At 37.2% G+C, this 22,475-nt stretch overlaps 1 protein-coding gene across 2 annotated transcripts in view; it reads left to right on the top strand.

Moving 5' to 3' along the window:
- SNCAIP (synuclein alpha interacting protein) overlaps nucleotides 1–22,475 on the top strand; it is a 252,789-nt gene that overhangs the window by 138,871 nt on the left and 91,443 nt on the right. The gene's annotated exons all lie outside the window — the stretch shown is intronic.

Genomic DNA, 22,475 nt, shown 5'->3' with positions numbered 1-22,475 from the left:
ATTTCTTTTTTTTAATATATTTAATTTTTATCTATTATATTAATTTTATTTTTGCACAAATGATGTTTTCTTATACATTACTAAAATATTCTTGTTTAAGAGTAAAGATAATACCCCCTCCCCACAAAAAATGTAGGCCATTATGAGCAATAGAGGAAAAAATTAAAATTAAAATTAAAAAAATAATAATAGGGACAGCTAGGTGGCCCAGTGGACAGAGCACCAGCCCAGAGTCAAGAGCACCCGAGCCCAAACCCAGGCCCAGACACCCAACAATCACCCAGCTGTGTGAGACCCTGGGCAAGCTACCCCAATACCACTGAACTGCAAAAAACAAAATTGAATAAAAACAACAACAACAACAACAATAATAATAATAATGATAGGGGTGGCCATGTGCTGCAGTGGATAGAGCACCAGCCCTGGAGCCAGGAGCACCCAGGTTCAAGTCCAGCCTCAGACACCCAACAATCACCCAGCTGTGTGGCCCTAGGCAAACCACCCAACCCAATTTGCCCCACCCCTCCAATAATAATGATAATAATAATAATAATAATAATAATAATAATAATAATAATAATAATAACAATAATGACAATAATAGTAAATGTGTTTCAGTCTGTGTTCCAACACCACCAGCTCTGTCTTGGGTGGATCAGATTCTTTAGGATAAGCCCATCACAAAAGCTACTTCCATATTTTTCCACTGTTGCCATTGTTGATTGCAACTCCCTCCATTCATACTTCCTCACTACCATATACTATATTTTCTCTTTCCTTTCAGTCTGTTCCTCTTCTTAAATGTGCTATAGGGTAGCTGAGTGACTCAGCAGACTGATCACCGGCCCTGCGGCCAAGAAGCCCCAAGCCCACATGCCACCCCTAAGACCCAGCAACCATCCAGTTTTGTGGTCCAAGACAGGCCATCCAATCCCAGCCCCTTTCAAGAAATAAAAAAGAAAATGTGTTATATCTGACCACTCTCCCCCCTTGGTCCACCCTCTCCTCCATCACTCACATCCCCCCTTCCCCTGTCCCCATTCTCTCCTTCTTACTCTAGATGTCTCTATACCATTGAGTATATATATATATGCTGTTTCCTGTCTGAGCCACCTCTGTTGAGAGCGAAAGTTCCCTCTTTCCCTCTCGCCTTCCCCCCTTCCATATCATTGCAAAATCTCATTGCAAAAAAAAAATCTTTTATATGAAATATCTTAGCCTATTCCACCTCTCTTTTACTCCCAGTACATTTCCCTTTTAGCCATTGACTCCATTTTTACAATATATTATATCTTCAAATTCAGCTCATTCCTGTGCTTCATGTATAAAAGCTCCTTCTACCTGCTCTATTAAATGAGAAGTTTCTTATGAGTATTATCAATATCATTTTTCTATGCAGGAATACATACAGTTCATCATCATCAAGTCCCTCATATTTTACTTGTGTCCTCCACTCTCTATGCTTCATCTGAGTCCTGTATTTGAAGATCAAACTTTTTGTTCAGTTCTGGCCATTTTTGTTTTAGGTTTTTGCAAGGCAATGGGGTTAAGTGGCTTGTCCAAGGCCACATAGCTAGATAAGTATTAAGTGTCTGAGGCCAGATTTGAACTCAGGTCCTCCTGGGTGCTCTATCTACTGAGCCAACCAGCCTCCCCAGCTCTGGCCATTTTAACAGGAACATTTGAAATTCCCCTGGTTTATTGAAAGTCCATCTTTTTCCTTGGAAGAGGACATTCAGTTTTGCTGGGTAGTTGATTCTCAGTTTCATTCTGAGTTCTTTTGCCCTCTGGAATATTATATTCCAATCTGTATGAGCCTTTAATTTAGTTGCTGCTAAGTCCTGTGTGATCCTAACTGCATTTCCATGATATTTGAATTGTGTCCTTCTGGCTGCTTCTAATATTTTCTCTTTGACTTGGGGGTTCTGGAACGTGGCTATAATATTCCTGGGAGTTATTTTATTTGGATTTCTTTCCAAGGGAGATCAGTGGATTCTCTCTTTCTATTTTGCCCTCTGTTTCTAGGATATCTGGGCAATTTTCCTGTAGGAATTCTTTCAAAATGGTGTCAAGGTTCTTTTCCTGATCATGACTTTCAGGCATCCCAATAATTTTTAAATTATCTTTCCTGAATCTGTTTTCCAGATCAGTTGTTTTTTTCAACAAGATGTTTCACATTTTCTTCTAATTTTTCATTCTTTTAGTTTTGTATCTTGTATTTTGACTTATCGTAAAATCAGCAACTTCCTTTAGTTCCATTGTACTTCTGAAGGATTTGTTTTCCTCAGAGAGCTTTCTTATCTCTGTTTCCATCTGGCCAATTCTGTTTTTTTAAAGAATTCTCTTCAATAACTTTTTGAACTGTTTTATCCATTTGACCTATGCTGGTTTTTAGCATGTTATTTTCTTCAACATTTTTTTTGGATCTCCTTGACTAAGCTACTGACTTAATTTTCATGTTTTTTCCTGCACCTCTCTCATTTCTTTTTCCTTTTCTTCTATCTCCCTCACTTGATTTTCAAAATCTTTTTTGAGCTCTGTCATAGCCTGAACCCAATTTCCGTTTTTCTTGCAGTCTTTAGATGCAGGAGTTTGTACTTCCTCATCTTCAGATTGAGTATTTTGATCTTTCTTGGGATCATAGACAATGTATTTCTCAATGGTGTTACTCTTTTTTTCTCTGTTTACTCATTTCCCCATCCTGTCCCTGGTTTTGTGGTGCTTCCTGAGCTTTTGAGTATTATTGGGACATCTCCCCGCCAAGGATCTCAGTGTGTGAGGCTCTGTCTTCCCTCCTGGTCTGTATATGACCACAAGCACAACCCTCTGCCACGGGGCTGAGGTGGCAGGGCCCTGCTGTTCTATGGGGGGCCTAGACTGTGATCAGGATCTGAATGTGGTCAGAGCCCCAGAGTCCTGTTCCAGGTACAGAGTACAGACCTTGGAAGTCTCTTTCCACTCCCCTACCTTTGTAGGCTGAGCACTTAAAGCTCATTTGTCTGGGGGCTCCTGTTTACTGCTTCTGCCTGCTTCCATTTCCTGGATCTGGGCTGCTGTGCTCCTCTGCTAGCTGAGTGCCCTGAGGGTTGGGCTTCACATGCTTGCTTTGGCAGAGGTCCCCCCACTGATCTTCCAAGTTGTGTCCGGTGCTCCCCGAGGTGTAGGTCAGGAAACTTCCCCCACTGCCGTGAACCACGGTCCTCAAGTGCCCTGTGGCTGCCTCCGGGAGGCTGAAGTTCGAACCCCATAGAGCAGAGCCTTTCCATTATATTCCAGGTTACCTTGGACTGGAAAACTGCTTCACTGGATCCCTCTGTGGGTTCTGTCTGTCGAAAATTTGGTTAGAGTCCTATTTTATAAATTTTGAAATATTATAGAGAGAGCACCTAAGAGAGGATCTTCTCCTATTGCCATCTTGGCTCCTCCCCTGTATTTTTTCTTGAAAATCGAAGTTTAGGCTCTTTTCCTGGTCATGACTTTCAGATAGCCCAATAATTTTTAAATTTTCTCTCTTGGGTCTGTTTTCTAGGCCAGTTGTTTTTTCAATGAGTTATTTTACATTTTCTTCTAATTTTTCATTCCTTTGGTATTGTTTTATTGTTTCTTTATTTCTCACAAAGTCATCAGCTTCCTTTAGCTTTGAAGGAGTTATTTGAAGGAGTTATTTCTTCAGAGAGCTTTTTTTAATCTCCTTTTTCAAGTTAGTCAATTCTGCATTTTAAAGAATTCTTCTCATTTGCCTTTTGGACTTGTTTTTTTCCCAATTGGCCTAAACAGGGAAATACGGCTACTAATAGCAATCATGGGAAAAGATATTGAAGCAACTTCCCTGGTGGAATTATGATAAAGAATTTTCCATTTTCTTCAGGTTTTTTTGTAATTCTTTCACCAAATCACTCTCATTAAGAAATTTTTCCTCCATTTCCCTTATTTGTTTTTCCAAAGTCTTTTTTGAGCTCATCCATAGCCTGATCCCATTTCCTATTTCTCTTGGAGGCTTTGGATGCAGTAATTTTGACTTTGTTGTCCTCTGAGTACATATTTTCATACCCCATAGGACCAAAATAAATTTCTATGGTCAGGTTCTTCTTTTTCTGTTTTTTGCTCATTTTCTCAGCCTGTGACTGATTTACCCACACTTCCAAGGCTTTAGGGGTTTTGGGGACACTGCACAGGGACTTGAATTCCTCCAGGGTCTTCTGAGAGGCTCATACTGTTCTCTTGCCTGTGCTCTGGTCTGTGGATGACCACAGGCCCTCCCCTCTGCCCTGGAGCTGTGAGGAAGATCCCTGCTCCTCTACTGAACTATGGGGGCCCAGACTGGGTCCTGGATCTGAGTGTGAGCAAACAACAGAATCCTGCCTCACAGAGAGCAGAGAGACCTCTGCAGTCTTCCCCAACCCCCTTACCATCTGTGAACTGGGCTCTCTGGAAGTAGCTACTAGGTGATTCCCCAGGCCTGTGCTCAACCAGGCTCTTCTCTCTCCCTAGTGTGGCAGAATTTTCTCACCACCCCTTCAAACTATTCACTGCGATCCCTTGGTCAGGAGGTCTGGAAACTGTCCCCATTGTCACAGGCATGTCCAGGGACCTAGGCACCCTGCATGCTGTTCCTGGAAGGTTGGACTGGTTTGATCAGGCCCAACTGTGCTGTGGAGCTTTCCAACCCTCCACCCCACCTTCCCATTAAAACAACCTTTCCCGCAGATCTTCTAAGTTGTCTTGGACTGGGAATTTTCATCCCTCAGTTTTTTTGTGGGTTCTGCCCCCCTCTAAATTTTAACTAGTGTCATAATTTGACAACTTTGGGAGTTTTTGTAGGGACAAATTTTCAGCAATTTGTACATTCACGCTACCATCTTGATTCTGCTCTGAAACATTTTTAATAAGACTATTGATGGGATATATTTCTTCCTTTAAAAACTACATATTTACATGCTTTATTTTTCAATTGAAAAATTATTTATATTCTCATATATATTTAAATTAGTGTTTTACAGATACACACACACACACACACATAGAGCCCATAAATTAAACCTTTTAATGAAAAATAAACTATGACAATTCCTTCCCCTCACCCCACTATTTACTTACTTCTTTTCTAATTTCCGTAACATTGGTTTGGTTTCTGCAAAATCTTAGTTTTACGAAATGCCCATTTTATCATCAGTGATTTTCTTTATCCTTTGGTCATAATCAATTATAGATCTAAAAAGTGATTTGTTCCTTTCTCCTAATTTGCTTATATTCTGCCATCTGGAGCTTATCTTGATAATGGCATGAGACATTTTTTCTATACATAGAATATACCAGTCTACTTTCCAGTTTTCCCAATAATATTTTTAGTTTTTCTGACTTCTTATACTAGAAGCTTGGTAATTAGTTTGTTCCTCCTATTCCCCCAACCAGGAAACCAAGTCCTATTTATATTTAACAATTTAATGTTGGTTTAGGTTTTTTTTTAAATGGAGCAGGGGGAATAACCTTCAATTTTGTTAATCTCTTCTTTGACTTTTTTTCAGTTTATTGAAGTATTTGCTTTTTTTATCATATTTTTTATTAAATTTATTTTTTATTCTCATTTTGTACAAATTTTTTACATTGATAAAATATTCTTGTTTACAAGTAAACAAAATACCCCTCCCCCCATCAATATAGATAGACTTCCTTGGGCAAAAAAAAGTAAAGGGGAGAGAAAAAAAATTAAAATAAAAAAAAATAGTAATAATTGTAGGTATGGCCAGGTGGCGCAATGGATGAAGCACCAGCCCTGGAGCCACGAGCACCTGAGCCCACATCCAGCCCCGTAGACCCAACAATCACCCAGCCATGTGACATGCAAGCCACCCAATCCCCACTGCCCTGCAAAAACCAAAAAGAAGGAAAAAAAAAAGACCCAAAATAAAATAAAATAGTAATAATAGTAGGGGTGGCTGGGTGGCAGACAGAGCATTGGCCCTTGAGCCAGGAGCACCTGGGTCCAAATCCGGCCTCAGACACCCAAAGATCACCCTGCTATGTGGCCCCAGGCAGGCCATCCAGCCCCATTTGCCCTGCACTCTCCCCCAAAGAATAATAATAACAAAAAATGTGTTTCAGTCTTTGTTCCAACACCAACAACTCTGTCATGGGTGGATCACATTCTTTATGATAAGTCCATCACAAAAGTTACTTCCATATTTTTCCATCGTTGCCATTGCTGATCACAACTCCCTCCTTTCTTATTTCTCCACTACCATGTACTCTATTTTCTCTCTCCTTTCACTCTGACTCTGCTTTAGGGTCGCTGAGTGGCGCAGCAGACAGATCCTTGGTCCTGGGGCCAAGAAGCCCTGAGCCCCCATACCACCCCTTAGGCCCAGAACCCACCTGGCCCTATGGTCCTGGGCAGGCCTTCCAATCCCAGCCCACTGCAAGAAGTAAAAAAGAAAATGTGTTATATCTGACCACTCTCCCCCCATGGTCCATCCTCTCCTCCTTTATTCACATCCCCACCCCTTCCCCCTGCTCCCCCCTCCTTCTTACTCCAGATGTCTATAGCCCATTGAGTATATTTGCTGTTTCCTCTCCTAGCCACTTCTGATGAGAGCAAAGGTTCCCTCATTCCCCCTTGCCTCCCCCCTTCCATATCATTGCAATAGCTCATTGTAATAAAGAAAAATCTTATTATATGAAATATCTTGGCCTATTCCCCCTCTCCTTTTTCTTTCTCCCATTCCATTTCCCTTTATTTCTATTGACTCCATTTTTACACCATATTTTATCTTCAAATTCAGCTTTCTCCTGTGCTTCAACTATAAAAGCTCCCTCTACCTGTTCTATTAACTGAGAAGGTTCATATGAATATTATCAGTATCATTTTTCTATACATGCAGTTCATCCTCATTAAGTCCCTCATATTTCCCCCCTCTCCTCCAATCTCCATGCTTCACCTGAGTCCTGTATCTGAAGATCAAACCTTCTGTTCAGCTCTGGCCATTCCAAAAGGAACATTTGACATTCCCCTGGTTCATTGAAAGTCCATCTTTTTCCCTGGAAGAGGACATTCAGCCTTGCTGGGTAGTTCATTCTTGGCTGCATTCTAAGCTCTTTTGCCTTCTGGTATATTGTATTCCAAGCCCTACAAGCTTCCAATGTAGTTGCTGCTAAGTCCTGTGTGATCCTGACTGCAGCTCCACGATATTTGAACTGTGTCCTTCGGGCTGCTTGTAATATTTTCTCTTTGACATGGGAGTTCTGGAACTTGGCTATAATATTCCTAGGGGTTGGTTTTTTGGGATCTCTTTCTCTGGGGGATGGGTGGATTCTCTCCATTTCTATTTTGTCCTCTGCTTCTAGAATATCAGGGCAATTTTCCTGTAGTAATTCTTTGAAAATGATGTCAAGGCTCTTTTCCTGATCATGACTTTCAGGTATTCCAACAATTTTTAAATTATCTTTCCTAAGTCTGTTTTCCATATCAGTTATTTTTTCAATGAGATATTTCACATTTTCTTCTAATTTTTCATTTTTTTGGTTTTGAAGTATTGATTCCTAATTTCTGGTAAATTCATCAATCTCCCTAAATTCTATTCTTTGTCTGAAGGATTTGTTCTCCTCAGAGAGTTTTCTTATCTCTTTTTCCATCTGGACAATTTTGCTTTTTAAAGCATTCTTCTCCTCAATAACTTTTTGAACTGTTTTATCCATTTGACCTAAACTGGTTTTTAGCATGCTATTTTCTTCAGCATTTTTTTTATTTCCTTGACTAAGCTGCTGACTTCATTTTCATGTTTTTCCTGCATCTCTCTCCTTTCTTTTTCCAGTTTTTCTTCCAACTCCCTCATTTGATTTTCAAAGTCTTTTTTGAGCTCTGTCATAGCCTGAGCCCAATTTCTGTTTTTCTTGGAGTCTTTAGATGCAGGAGCTTGTGTTTCCTCATCTTCAGACTGAGTATTTTGATCCTTCTTGGGCTCATTTGCAAAATATTTTTCAATAGTCTTCCTTTTGTTTCTCTGTTTGCTCATTTTCCCAGCCTGAGCCTGGTTTGGGGGTGCTTCCTGAGCTTTTGGGGCACTCCCACAAGGGTCTCAGTGGGTGAGGCTCTGTCCTCCCTCCTGGTCTGTGAATGACCATATGTGCCCCGCTCTCTGCCACGGGGCCAAGGTGGGGGGGCCGCTGCTGTTCTTTGGGGGGGCCTAGACTGAGATCAGGATCTGAATGTGGTCAGAGCCCCAGAGTCCTGTTCCAGGGACAGAGGACAGAGCTCCCAGTTTCTCTTCACTCCCCTCCCTCAGCTCAATGGGCTCATGCCCTGGAGGCTCCTGCTTACTGGCTCAGCCTGCTTCTGTTTCCTGGATCAGGGCTGGGGAAAGATCAAGCTGCTTGCTGTGTGCCCTGAGGGCTGGGCTTCAAGTGCTAGCTCTGGCAAAGGTCCCCCGCTATTCCCCCATTTTGTGCCCAGTGCTCCCCGGGGTGCAACTCAGGAGACTCCCCCGCTGCTGTGAGCCACGGCTCCGAACACCCTGGGGCTGCCTCTGGGAGGCTGAAGTTCTTTTGCTCTGGGTGGCCACCCCTCCCGCAGGCTGCCCCTCCAACCCCGACCCCGGGGAGCAGAGCCTTTCTGCTCTTTTCCAGGTTACTTTGAGTAGGAGAACCACCTCACTGGTTTCCTTTGTGGGTTCTGTCTTTGGAAAGTTTAGTTAGAGTCCTTAGTTTATGAGTTTTTATCAGAGAGCTCCTAAGACTAGATTCCTTCATGTCACCATCTTGGCTCCGCTTTTTGCTTTTTTTTTATTGCTATTCTGGTTTTTTGCTGTTGTTGTTACTGTCACAATTCATTTATATATTTTTCCTTTCCTTTAATGATGGGAGAATAGAGATAGAAAACTATTCCTAAAGCCTGCTGTATATTGTCTCATTTTCTTTTTTCTTTGATGAAATTTTCCATTTGTTCCATGATTTTTTTCTTTTAGCTCACCAGTTACTTAAGATTAAGCTATTTAATCCATTATTTCTTTTTAAAATTTAAAAAAATTTTTTTTATTTATTTAAGACAATTAAGTGACTTGCCCAAGATCACACAGCTAGGTAATTAAGTATCTGAGGTCAAATTTGAACTCAGGTCCTCCTAACTGCAGGACTGGTGCACTATCCACTGCACTATCCACTACACCCTAGTTGCCCCCATTAATTATTTCTTCAAAGTAATTTTATTTAATAAAACTTTATTTATTTAATAAACTATGAAAATTTTGAAGTAATCACTTTGCAGATTGAAATTGATCAAAGCACAGGTATTGTCCAGTAACACGAACCCAATTAAAGTTGTATACCATAAATTTATATTGATAGAAATTTTTTTTAATTTAATGATTTTCTATAATGATATTGAAACAATCCAGTATTAGATATGATGAAATTGAGACACTCAATCAAAAAGCATTAATGAAACTCTTATTCCTTGATGGGCATTGGAATTGGACTTTAAGTTTAGGTAGTGCTGAGTATTAGGAAATTGAGAATGGAGGAAGATCAAAGGGACAAAGGGTTCCAACAGTTTGTGAAAAATATTTTGTGAAAAATATGGAGTCAAGGTTGGATCTGCTGGCAAATAAAGTAAGGATGAAGGAGAAAGTCTTGTAAATTGGAAATAGGTTATAGACTAGAAAAACAAAACAAAAAGTGTAGGGAAGTTGTAAAAATAATTTTCGTATTTCCTCATAATAGGTAAGGTCCTCACTAAACACCTATTGAATGAATGAATGAATGAAAAAGCTGCCAATTCTTAAGGAATATCCATGATATAAGGGAGAAACAAAGTATATTTCTTTGGAGCATCTCTCTCTCTCTCTCTCTCTCTCTCTCTCTCTCTCTCTCTTTTTTAGGTTTTTGCAAGGCAAATGGGGTTAAGTGGCTTGCCCAAGGCCACACAGCTAGGTAATTATTAAGTGTCTGAGACCAGATTTGAACCCAGGTACTCCTGACTCCAAGGCCAGTACTTTATCCACTACGTCACCTAGCTGCCCCTGGAGCATCTCTAAATGGAAACTAGTCATTTTTTAAGGGTTTTGCTTATTGGAAAGTCTGTTACCGATGATAGGGGGTAGAGAAGGTAATGCTTTTTGTTTTTTAACTTGGGCTATTAAACAGAAATATTAAGATTCTGGAAAAAGTAGATTTGGTGTTAAAGCACCTGAGTTCAAATACAATTCTGAAGCTTACATCCTTATGACCTTGCACAAAATCTCTCTCCTATGGTTTAAGTTTTCCCTTCCATAGAATAGAATTGAACTAAATCACCTCTGAACCCCCTTCGAATTCTAGATATACGATCCTCTGAACTCTAAAACTGTTCAACTTGTATAACCAGGCAAAACACATACACAAATACATGTTATGTCAGGTTATAAAAATAATTTAATCATTACTAAGAATCATATTTTCACCATCTCTCAGTTCTGCTACACCTAACGTTGTCCTCTTCTTGTTAATGCACTCCTGTTGTTGTGTCTGCCTATTGGAATGTTATGTAGGAGGAATACATGAACCTTTGTATGGTTGTTTGGATGATTTCAGTTATTATTTTTCTTTTAGAAATCTGATGGGACCTTAACATGTTTAAAAGACTCTAGCTGCTTGGAATTTTTGGTTCTTAAGATTATGTGGCTCATTTCCATTTGAGTAATGTCTGCACATTCACCCAACTGGCTTTGGTTTCAGAGAATATGGGCCAAAGATTTACAGTCCTAAAAAATAGCTAAAGTATCCAGATCTCCGCACAGAATTTCTTAAAATAAGTCATTGCACTTGTGAATCCCATACATGCTATAAATGCTATTTTGAATGGCACTGTTACAAAACTGACTAACTTAGACAGGTATGCATGGTTTTCTTGTGTTGCATGAAGTATGTGCAATTCTTAGAGCTTAGCTTAAGGGTCATTTCTGGGATGATGACTATCTTGAGTCAGTAAAACACTAGAAAAGAAGTTAACATAACTTATTGAGAAATAATGACCCTTCTGCCCTACTATATTTCCTTCTTGCTCACCACTAACTCCATTAACATTCGTATCCTGATCTAATGAATGTAAAATTCTGACTAGAATAATGGGGTTGAGAAAGTGCCAGAAGAATCCGCTTGTGGTGGAATGAAAGTCAGAGAGTGAGGAAAAAAGGTACTTGCCTGAAGACTGAAAAGCAGGATGGAAGGTAGTAGTACCTTTAATGTATAATTTGATCATAAAAGTATACCACATTTTATTGTGCTTCACAGACTTATTTTTTATATATTGAAGGTTTGTGGTAACCTTATCTCAATCAAGTCTATGGGTGCCATTATTCCAATGGCATGTGTTCACATCATATCTCTGTATCACATTTTGGTAATTCTCAAAATATTTCCAACTTTTCATTTTTATTATGTCTATCATTATCTCTTATCAGTGATCTTTGATATTATAACTTGAGGGTCACCAATAACCAACCCATAAAAGGCCATGAATCTAATCAATAAATGTATGTGTTCTGTCTTCTCTCCTTGTGCCTCCCTAATCCCTGAGATACAACAATATTGAAATTAAGCTGATTCACAACCCTATAATGACTTCTGGGTGTTCAAGTGAAAGGAAGAGTCAATTGATGAGGCAAACTGCATTGTCGTCTTATTTTAAGAAATTGTCATAGACATCCTAATCTTCAGCCGCCACCACCCTGGTCAGTCAGCAACCATCAATATCAAGGCAAGACTATTCATCAGCAAAAAGATGATTTGCTGAAGGTTCAAATGATGGGTAGCAGTTTTTAGTAACAAAGCATTTTTGATTATGGCATATACTTTTTTCAGACACAATATTTTGCACACTTAATAGATCACAGTATAGTGTAAACATAACTTTCATATGTATGGAGAAACCAAAATATTTGTGTGATTTGCTTTCTTGTGGTGGTCTGAAACCAAAACTCCAACATCTCTGAGGTATACCTCGCCTCAGTATTTCAAAGATTGGGGAGTTTATCCATATGTGCACTTACTTTCTTCTGAAGATTGTAGCACATATCTTTTTCCATTCTTGTCCATGTAACTTATTTCTGAGTGTATTTTCATGACTATTATTCCATAGTCTGTTTATGTCTGCCATATATCATGTCATTAACTTTGGGGTTGTTTATATCTTTAATTCAGATAAAATAATATTGCACTTTTTAAAGACTAGGTTTCCTCATCTCACCTGCGCCAAAAGTACACTTATTAGCCGGATCCTGTTACTCCTCAGTCAAGTAATTATGACTAGCTTTTGACCTATTAGACAACCTTATTCCCTCCAACCTGGGGGGTGGGGTCACTAAATTAAGGTCAAACTTAGTACAGACATCCTTTTGATATAAATCACTGCATCTCAGAACTCTTGAATACAAAAGATCTGCCAGCTTCAGCCTCCTTGGTACCTGGGATTATATATTGGTATGGAATATCATGTCTGACTGAAATTTCATTGTTACATGAATCACAGAATTACAAAGATATTAGTATTAAAGAAATTCTCTTTTGTAGTGGATATCTGTTTGGTATCATTAAAAAAATGTGAATTTTTCTAAACACATTCTTGTCTAGTCACTTCCCTCTTTGCTTTGTGCCAAGAGAATTATAAATGTCCATTTTTTGTTAAAGATACATACATACTGATTTTCTATGCACCTGCATATTCTCATTTGGGGATAATGTATTTTATCCATTTTAGGCTTCACCCAACTGCCAAAGCAGTTCTTAATTAAGAACCTATGACATACTCTGTGGCAACAGGGATCACCATCCCGAGTGCCAGATGCCCAGCCACTACCACTGGCAGTCAGGAAAGCCTACTAGCCCCAGGACTAATGTCTTCTAAACCATTCATCTTGCTTTTAGCAAATATAATTCAAGGGGGAAACATTTTTTAGAGTCTTGAACTAGAAATCAGTTTGTTGGTGCTTCAGCCCTTTCTTCCTCAGAAGTCACATCTGAACACTTCCAAAAAAAGAGCTCAGAAGCAAAATCTTAGCACTGTCACATAATTCAGATGTGGTGTTTTACCTAATTTACCTTGCTTCTTTAACAACCACTGGACCTTTTCCTTTTCCCTGCTCTTGAAAGCTCTTAAATGTATTTTCTCCTCCATTAGAATGTGAACTCCCACAGAATAGGTTGTCATGTTTGTTTGTTTGGTTGGCAAGAGATAAATAATCTCTCCTGTACTTATCATATTGTTTTCCACATTCATTCATTTTTTTTTTTTTTGTTCCATGACATTCCATTATTTTAGAATCTTTCTCTAAGGTGTAGTTAAATGAATTCTTGAGTTCCTTTCAAATTGTATCATTAAGTTGGATTTCTTTCTTTTCCATCTTGAAGTCCTTTCTCTTCTTGAATACTACTTCTCTTGATGATCTTATCAGCTCCCAAGGATTTAATTACTTTTTTCTTTTTTTTTAGTTTTTTTGCAAGGTAATGAGATTAAGTGGCTTGCTCAAGGCCATACAGTTAGGTAATTATTAAGTATCTGAGGCCAGATTTGAGCTCAGGTACTCCTGACTCCAGGGCCAGTGCTCTATCCATTGTGCCACCTAGCCACCCTGATTTAATTACTTTTTGCTGGTGTTTCTCAAATCTTTCTGTTCTGTCTGTATTTCTTTGATGATCTCCAGGCTCATATTTCCAATTTCCTTTCAGACATCTTAAGCTAGCCCTCTAGAAGACATCTTAAAGTTAATGTATTTTTTTAAAAAACTCATCTTTCTCCATAAAGACTTCTCATCTCCCACCTTTTCTATTACTGTGGAGGGGAACATCATCCTCCTAGTCCCTCTGGCTTGCAATCATTGGAGTCATACTGCATTCCTCACTATCTCTCATCTCCCATATCCCAAGGGTTGCCAAGGTCTTCTAGTTTTACCTTTGAAACAGCACTCAAATATTCTCTCCTCTGATACTGCCACCACTCTAGTTTAAGCACATATCATTTCTGAACTTGATTTCTGCAAAAGCCTGCTTGTAGGTCTACCTGCCTCAAGTCTTTCCCACTCTTCCACTTCCTTCTTCATTCATTCACTAAAGTGATTTTCCTAAAATTCAAGTCTGATCCATAAATTCCAGTAGTTTCATATTGCTTCCAAGTGCAAAATGTTCTATTTAGCAAAGCCCTTCATAACCTATCCCTTTCCTACAATTACAGTGTTCTTAAATCTTATTCCCCAACAAACATCCTTTAATCCAGTTACACTGGGTTCCTGACTGTTCCACAAACAAGACATTTCATCTCCTAAGCTCCACACTTTCTGACTTTCATCTGTTCCTGAGATGCTCTTATCCTCAATTATGACTACAAAATTCCCTGGCTTTCTTTAGGTACCCACCCCTCACTCAAAAATCCAATTCCTGTGCTTGTCATGGCATCACCTCTCTGATATCATGTTCTTCTTTGAAAATGAAGGACAAGGATGGGGGAGGGGTTGAAGCTAGGTGGCACAGTGGATAGAGCACTGTCCCTGGAGTCAGGAGGACTTGAATTCAAATGTGGCCTCAGACACTTAATAATTACCTAGCTGTGTGGCCTTGGAGAAGTCACTTAACCCCACTGTCTTGCAAAAACAAAAATAAACAAGAAAAAAAAAGGACAAACATTAAAATCCCACCTACAAGAAGTCTTCCCCAACCCCTTTTAATTTCTTTGCCTGCCTTGTGAATTTTTCCTAGCCATCCTTTATGTAACTACTATGTCTATATGGTTCTCCTCGCCCCTCTCCATTAGGTTGTGGGTTTCTTGAGGACAGAGGCTGTTTTTATATTCCTAGTAATTAGTAAAGTGTCAAGCACTTAAAGGACACTTAAATGCTTAATGAGTTTTATTTTATTAGGTCCAACAACTCTTCTCAATCTCATTTTCATATTGAAGTCAATAAACATTTATTGGTGTATATTGGTCAAAAAAATACTATTAAGTCCCAACAATGAGATCAATTGAATCTGTCCATCATAGAATTCTTCCTTTAGAAGTATTTTGAAAAGGAAGACTCAGTAAGGACCAGAATAGTTGGGCAAGACTTCTTGGGATTAGATAAACTGAGCTTTGAAGAATAGGTGGGATTTGGATGGGGAAAAGAACAAGGCATTCCAAATGAAGCCTAGCTGGCAGTTAGGTGGCAAAGTAGATAAAACATTGGCCCTGGAGTCAGGCGGCCCTGAGTTCAAATTTGACCTCAGACATACCAAGCTATGTGACTTGGACAAGTCACTTAACCCCATTGCCTTGCAAAAAAACAAAACAAAACAAAACAAATGAAGCCTCCAACAAAGACTTTTCCAAAAACAATGAAATAGGGTAGCATGAGATGAGGAAATTTCTCTATATTCCCAACTACTTGCATGTCCCCTCCCCCTTTTACTTAAAAATATAAGATGCCAGGAATTACGAGAGGTAAAATTGTTGAGCATGGAGACAAAAATATTTGTTTTAGTGGGTAGATATATTAGGTTTTAAGATAACTGTAGTCACTGATTCTCAGAATAGAATACCTTAAAAAGTTACTGAGTCTCGGACAGTTCTCCCACTCTGATACTAATCTGAATAGTAGTTCACAAAAAATGATGTATGGTGTTCTTAGAGCTATGAGAATTGGTGTGATCAACTTTGGGGTGAGGCTAGCCTTCTGATTTGTACTTTCTCCCCTACGAATATACTTTTTAAATGACTCCTTTAGTTCCTACTCTTCTTCATTCACTAAGTTTGAATGTTCTTAGAATTGTAGATGATGTTCTAGCAATGAGCTTCAAGATTGAACCCAATAAAATTTCTAGCTTTTAATAGCATTTGAATGCAATTCTGTCCATACTCAGTCCTCAATTTTTCTTTCAAGGAGGAAAAAAGAGGAGAAAAAATAGGTACTTGGTTGAACATATGGTAAAGGAATAATACAAAATGCCTAATTCTAATTTAATTACAGACTATAATTATTTAACTCATACCAGCTGGTCTCAAGAAGCTACCGATTCCTAAGGGACCTAGTTCTTCTCATGAAAACATAACGTACCTAGTAGGTAAAAACAAAAATATCTTATCCAATGTATTACTGAAATATCAAAGAAAATAGATTAAAAAATGAGAGAAATAAATAATGATTCATATAAATTGAGACACACACAAACATATATATATATAATATATATAAATACATATATATGTATATATTACATGATCTTTGTAGAATGTTCAACCAAAGTAGGATCTTGTTGCATCATAGAGATGAAACTAATTTCTGTAATTAGTCACTTGAGATTTCACTTTTATGCCTTGGATGTTCTTGAAATTTAATTTGCTTGTAACATAAGGTTGGTGAAGAGTAACAACACCACCAGTTGCAGAAATTTGTTGGTTTCTACTACTGTAATGAAAGCTGTAGCACATTTCTTTCAAGATGTGGTGCTTCCATCTCTCAATAATCAGCTAGCTAAAAATGATCTCTCTTGTTGAACAACATGTGGCGACCTGGCATTTTTAAAATTCTAGAGCAATTGTAGTAATTTAAAGAATACTCTTCAGTCATTTTTCTTTTAGAGTGGACTTTTTTTCCTCTTTCCATTGCCATTCTTCCTCTCTCTCTCTTTTTAAACGAGGCTATTGATTTCTGACAACATAGTGATTTAAATGTGGATTTATTTAAAAAATAACATTTGTGAAAACCTTAAGAATTCTATTTGTGCCATATTTTATGAGTTAAAGAATGTAGATGATTAAGGAAGAAATTCTCTGAACTTAAAAGGAAAAAACTTAATGATACATACACACATACACATATATATTAATATATATGTATATGTAAATATATTCCTAACATCTTTTTTCCTATTTTATAAAATATTTGACTAGAGTAATCTAAAATGACTGATATCAGATCTAATCCTGATAAATCATAATGATAAAATTTATTTTAACTGTTTCCATTTCTTCAGAAATTATACAAAATATTTTATGTTTTATTCATTCTAAACCATTCTTTTAGGTATTTCCATTTATATCTGGTATTTTAATCTAACTTTTAAACTTAAAAAAAGTTTATTTTTTTCTCTTTGATACCATGTCCCCAAAATAACCTCCAATAGAACCTTTTTTGTAACAACGAAGTACAGTTAAGAAAAACAAAGTTGATCATGGCTGACAGCATAAAGTTCATCCCCTACCATTGTCATCACTTCTTTCCCAAGAGAAGAAAGGTATGTTTAATAGTCAGGCCTCCAAAGTTGATATTGCTCATTGCATTTCTCCAAATCTTGATGTCTTTTACAATTGTTTCTGTATGTGATATTTATATATAATTCCATTTATCATTGTATTTATTTCACACTGCCTCGGTTCTCACAAGCCTTACTATTATTTTCTGAAATTCAACTGTTCATTTTTCTTTTGGAATGAATATATCAATTACATTCATAAACCAGAGTTTTTCCAACCATTTCCAAGTTTATGGGCAACCATTTAATTTTCAGGTTGTTTTACTATTATAAAAAGGAATCATTTGCTTCTGAAATTAGTGTGAATTACTCCCCAAAATTTATTTCCAATATCATAGTATGTCATTTTTCCCAACTTTTCGATAAACATCTTCACCTAGATGTCCTGCCAGTAGTTCAAATTCTACATTTCCAAAACTGAACTTTTTATCTTGTGCTTAAAATCTGTTGACTCCCCAGCTTCTTTAATTCTTTTGATTTTAGCACCATCCTTCTAGTCACTGAGCCTCAAATTCCAGTCATATTCAACCCCTAGCTCTTTCTTATCACTCATATCCTTCCAATTCTCAAATCTTATTGATTTTATCTTTGAAATCTCTCTTTAGACACACACACACACACACACACACACACACACACACACACACACATAAATATAAAAATCTTCTTTCCATACCTGGACTTCTTTAATTTTCATCTTCACAACTAATAAATTTTAACCTTTGTTTCTACTTCTACTCTTTTTTTCTCTAGTTTTTGCAAGGCAACTGGGCAAGTCACGTAACCCAGTGTCATATAACTGAGTAATTTAAGTGTCTGATACTGAATTTGAACTCAGGTTCTCCTGACTTCAGGATCGATACTCTATTCACTACACCACCTAGCTGCCCTCACTTCTACTCTTTCTTTTTTTACATTTGATTCTCCATAATATTATTGTCCTCCTGAATATGTCAGACTGTCATTCTCCTGCTTAAAAAAACCTCAGTGGCTCATTATTACAAAAATAATAAAGCATTAACTAATTCTCCTGAAATCTGAGGGATTACACAGCTTTATTTCATAGAATATTCCATATCATGCATCATATACTATAGACAACTGAACTCTAATTTTATCATTATAGTCAACTTTGAATGAAGAAGTCTGCCAATCAATGCACATGGACACCTTTACTGGAACCTAGGATTACAGAAGGAACTGAGAACATAGAGATCCATGCCCTATGGCTGTCCTCTTCACAGAAACAGAGAATTTTAGAGTTGAAAGGGTCCTTAATGGAAAAAAAAATATTTGAACCAGTACAACAAAGAAATTCCAATGATACTCAACAAATTCTTATCTGACCTTTGCTTGAAGACCTCCAAAGACAGGGAGCTTACCACTTTACAGAATAGTACATTACATTTTTGGATAGCTCTCCAGATATCAAACCTAAATTTGCCTCTGCAATTTGTATTCATTGTTCCTGATTCTGTCTTCTGGGACCAAAAAGAATAATTCTAATGCTTTTTTTATCCTTAGGTATTTGAAGACAACCCTCATTGTTTACCCAAATCTTTTCCTTCTCAAGTTCAACATCACCATTTCCTTCAACCCATCTTCATGTGACATGAATTCAAGACTCTTTTACTATCTTAATTGTCTTGGAAATTATGCATACTCTCTAATTTATCAATGTTCCTCTTAAATTGTGGTTCCCTGAATTGGACAAATTATTCCAGACAAAGTCTAACCAGGATTGAATACAAAGACAGCATTACCTTCTTATTACCTGAAACTATACTTTCATAATGCAAGTCAAGATTGTATTACTTTTGTTTGTTTGTTTTGTTTTATTTTTGTTTTTTTGTCACAGACACACTTCTAATTCATTGGATTTGTAATCCACTAAAACCCCAAATAGCTTTTGGACAAACTTTTTTCTAATCATGCTTCCTTCATCCTATCTTTATAAAGTTGATTTTTTCAGAACTGAGTATAACACTTTACGTCTCTCTCTCCCTTCTAAATTTCATCTTCTTAACTTCAATCTAATGTTAGAGATTATTAAAATCTTTTGATTTTTATCAATGTGTTAGCTCTCCCTCCCAGATTTGTGTCATTAGCAGATTTGATGAAGATCTCACTTATACTGGTCATTCATAAAAGTGCACAAGACCAAACACAGGTCCCTGAAAAAAACTGGTTGAAGGCTAGTGAATTTGACATTGAACCAGTAGTAAGAATTTTTTGAGCCTGTCGATTCAACAAAATCTGAATCTATCTGTGGAAAAATATTGAGCATTGTGGACTAGAATATTGCATTATCATGCAGCACATTATTTTCCTTGAAGACAGTATAGAATGCTCTATGAAGTGCTTTTCTAGAATGGAGATAAGCTTTCACTAAAACATTCTTCTAATCCAAAATTTAGTAAATCTGTCAAAAATGGCAAGATTTGTCTGGCATGATCTGTTTTTGATAAAGCCTTAATGGATCTTCATAATCCTGCCTTTCTTTTCTAGAAGTTTTTCCCCAATCAACTCTTTATTTATACATTGAAATCAAGCTCACTGGACTATTATAATTTGCAGATTATATTCTTTTTTAAATTCAGACTGCATTTGACATTCTTGTTTTTTTTTTCTTTAGGTAAGGCAAATGGGGTTAAGTGGCTTGCCCAAGGCCACACAGCTAGGTAATTATTAAGTGTCTGAGGCTGGATTTGAACTCAGGTACTCCTGACTCCAGGGCCAGTGCTCTATCCACTGCATCACCTAGCTGCCCGTGCATCTACCATTCTTAAGTCCTATGACATCTATTTTCCATTCTTCCAACTAGCGCTGATACTAGAACAACAAAAAAGAAAAGAAATGAAGAATTTAAATTAAATTTTAAAAGACTGACTTGTAAAAATTAAATGATTTTGAAGTGAAAAAATAAAAATGTAAATTTAAAAATAAAGACCATAATTCTGCAATCACATCTATTCTTCCAGTACCTTTATACCAGATGACTTGAATTCATCTAAGACAGTTATTTTCTTACTTTCTTACATATTTTAGTTATCAGTTTCCTGTTAATCATCTTTGTTCAACCATTTTTCAGTTCAAAGACCAATCTTCTTGAAAGTGTAAATGAAAACTACAGCAAAATAAAAACCAAATAACCTTGTCTTCTTCCTTTAAATGCTTTTCATCATAACATCTGTCACACATAGGAGTCCTGTTCCTTCTCTTTCCTATAATGTAACTTAAAAAAATATCCTCCCTTTCCCTTTTTGTTTTGACCTTCCTTCCTTAGTTCATTTTGTGCTTTGAGGATATTAACAGTTTTTCAGGAACTGTGCAGTTCTCATATACTCATCTTCTGTTACTTGCCTTTGCTTCCATTTTTAAATCACCTTTTTATTGTTCTTTGTTATTGAAATGTTTGTTTTATTCCATAAATAAAAAATTAACATTTAAAATAATTCTTTATCCAAAAAAGACCCAAGGTGGTTGTTGAATTCCCTGTCCATACATTTTAAGCATTTTAGATAACCCCTTATTTCCCAATTTATTAGAATTGCTTCCTTTTGTGTGTTCAAATTTTCATTCTTGATCACCTCCCATCCCTCCTGGGCTGACTGCCCATGTAGAATTTTAATTCTTGAGGTTATGCTCATTCTTTCTATTAATTCTTTGAAATCTGTGCTCCTAATACCTAGGGGGTTATGTCAAACCTTCTAACCCTTTATCAATATTCTAGGAGAAGGTGATAATTTCCATTACAGCAACCTGTTTTTCCCTGTTAGGTGTGATTTATAATTTTCTCTTTCAGTTCTTCTATCTCTTAAAAGATGAAATTATCAGTAAGAGAAGTCAAGGAGTTATTAGATGGCCTGGGGAAGGACAAAAAGGGGAAGGGAGGGGGATGTGTGTGTGTGTGTGTGTGTGTGTGTGTGTGTGTGTGTGTGTTGTATGAGAGAGATTTAATAGATATCTGAATGATTGCTGTTTCCCCATCACTTCTCTATTACTCTTCTATATCAGCCTTATCAACTTATTTCCAAAATTTATCTGTCTATTGTTTCTCTCTCAGTGCTCTGTTCTCAATTTTAGTGACAAAAGGGATTTTATTTCTTTCTCTTAATTTTCATTCAAATGCTTTTTATCATGTTTCTCTTTTGTTCCTAGATTTCCTAATGAGCAGACTTTCTTAATAGTTATCTTGTTCCCCCTCCCCATTTTACCTGTCCTATTTCTTTGAATAGGTATACCCTTCCATAGCCACATTTATTTATCCATTCAAATTTCAGTAGTACATACCTTGTGAGGTTAAATTTTCCTTCTTGCATTCCTCTAGTTTATTAACTAATCTTTTAGCATTTCTATATAGAAATTTGAAACTATGGATTTTACAGTTATATCTTTATTTTAGAGTTGTCTCCTGTGAATTTCTGGGTGTTTCAATTGTTCTTCTTCATTAAACCTGACTTCTATGGTATCCAGCTTAATAGAGAAACATAGACAATTCCACCCACTCCAAACTTTTTAACTTTAAGTCCTTTTCAAAACACCTGGGGAAAAAACATTTTTAATTTTTTTTTCTGTTTTTGTTAGATGAACTCCAATCCTAACCAGGAGTTTGTCATCCCTGTATTCTAAGCCATAGTCCAATAATGCAAATGCTAGTCTCAGATACCACATTATTTCCAAAATCATTTTTTTTTCTTTTTAACACCCTTTCCTTCAATGGACAGCAACAAAGAACACAAAACCAGTGCCCCTATAATCTTTAGTTCCTTGCCCAACACTTTGTAATTTTTGGCAGTACTTTTTATATTCCTTCTGGCAGTAAAAAGTGTGCCCATATGAATCGCCAGAAATCAAAAGTAGTCATCTGTTTTGATAAATCCTGGATAATTATTTGTTATGGCTCACATGCATGCCCTGGGAAGACACCAGACCTCTCAGATGTTCTAAGGTCAGCAAACAGATACCTCATTCCCCATGAGCAGTGACTGACCAAGCACTGTATTTTTTTTATTATGACCCTTATTTAATGGTATCATCAATTTTGTGTCTGTGTCAAAACACTTATCTCCTATGACTATAATGTAGATTCTACTCTTTTTTTGCATTTATACTTAATGACAATTGTCCTTATAATGCTCATCTTAGTTTTGCCTTCCTTCCACATCCACATAGAAAATGTGGAAACCCACCTCCAAAGAAAAATGAGTCTCCCTCCCCAGAGTACT

This window comes from Macrotis lagotis, chromosome X, assembly GCF_037893015.1.
Source record: "Macrotis lagotis isolate mMagLag1 chromosome X, bilby.v1.9.chrom.fasta, whole genome shotgun sequence".
Lineage (NCBI taxonomy): Eukaryota > Metazoa > Chordata > Mammalia > Peramelemorphia > Peramelidae > Macrotis > Macrotis lagotis.
The sequence above is the reverse complement of the archived record's forward strand: the minus strand, read 5'-3'. Positions and strand labels throughout refer to the sequence as shown.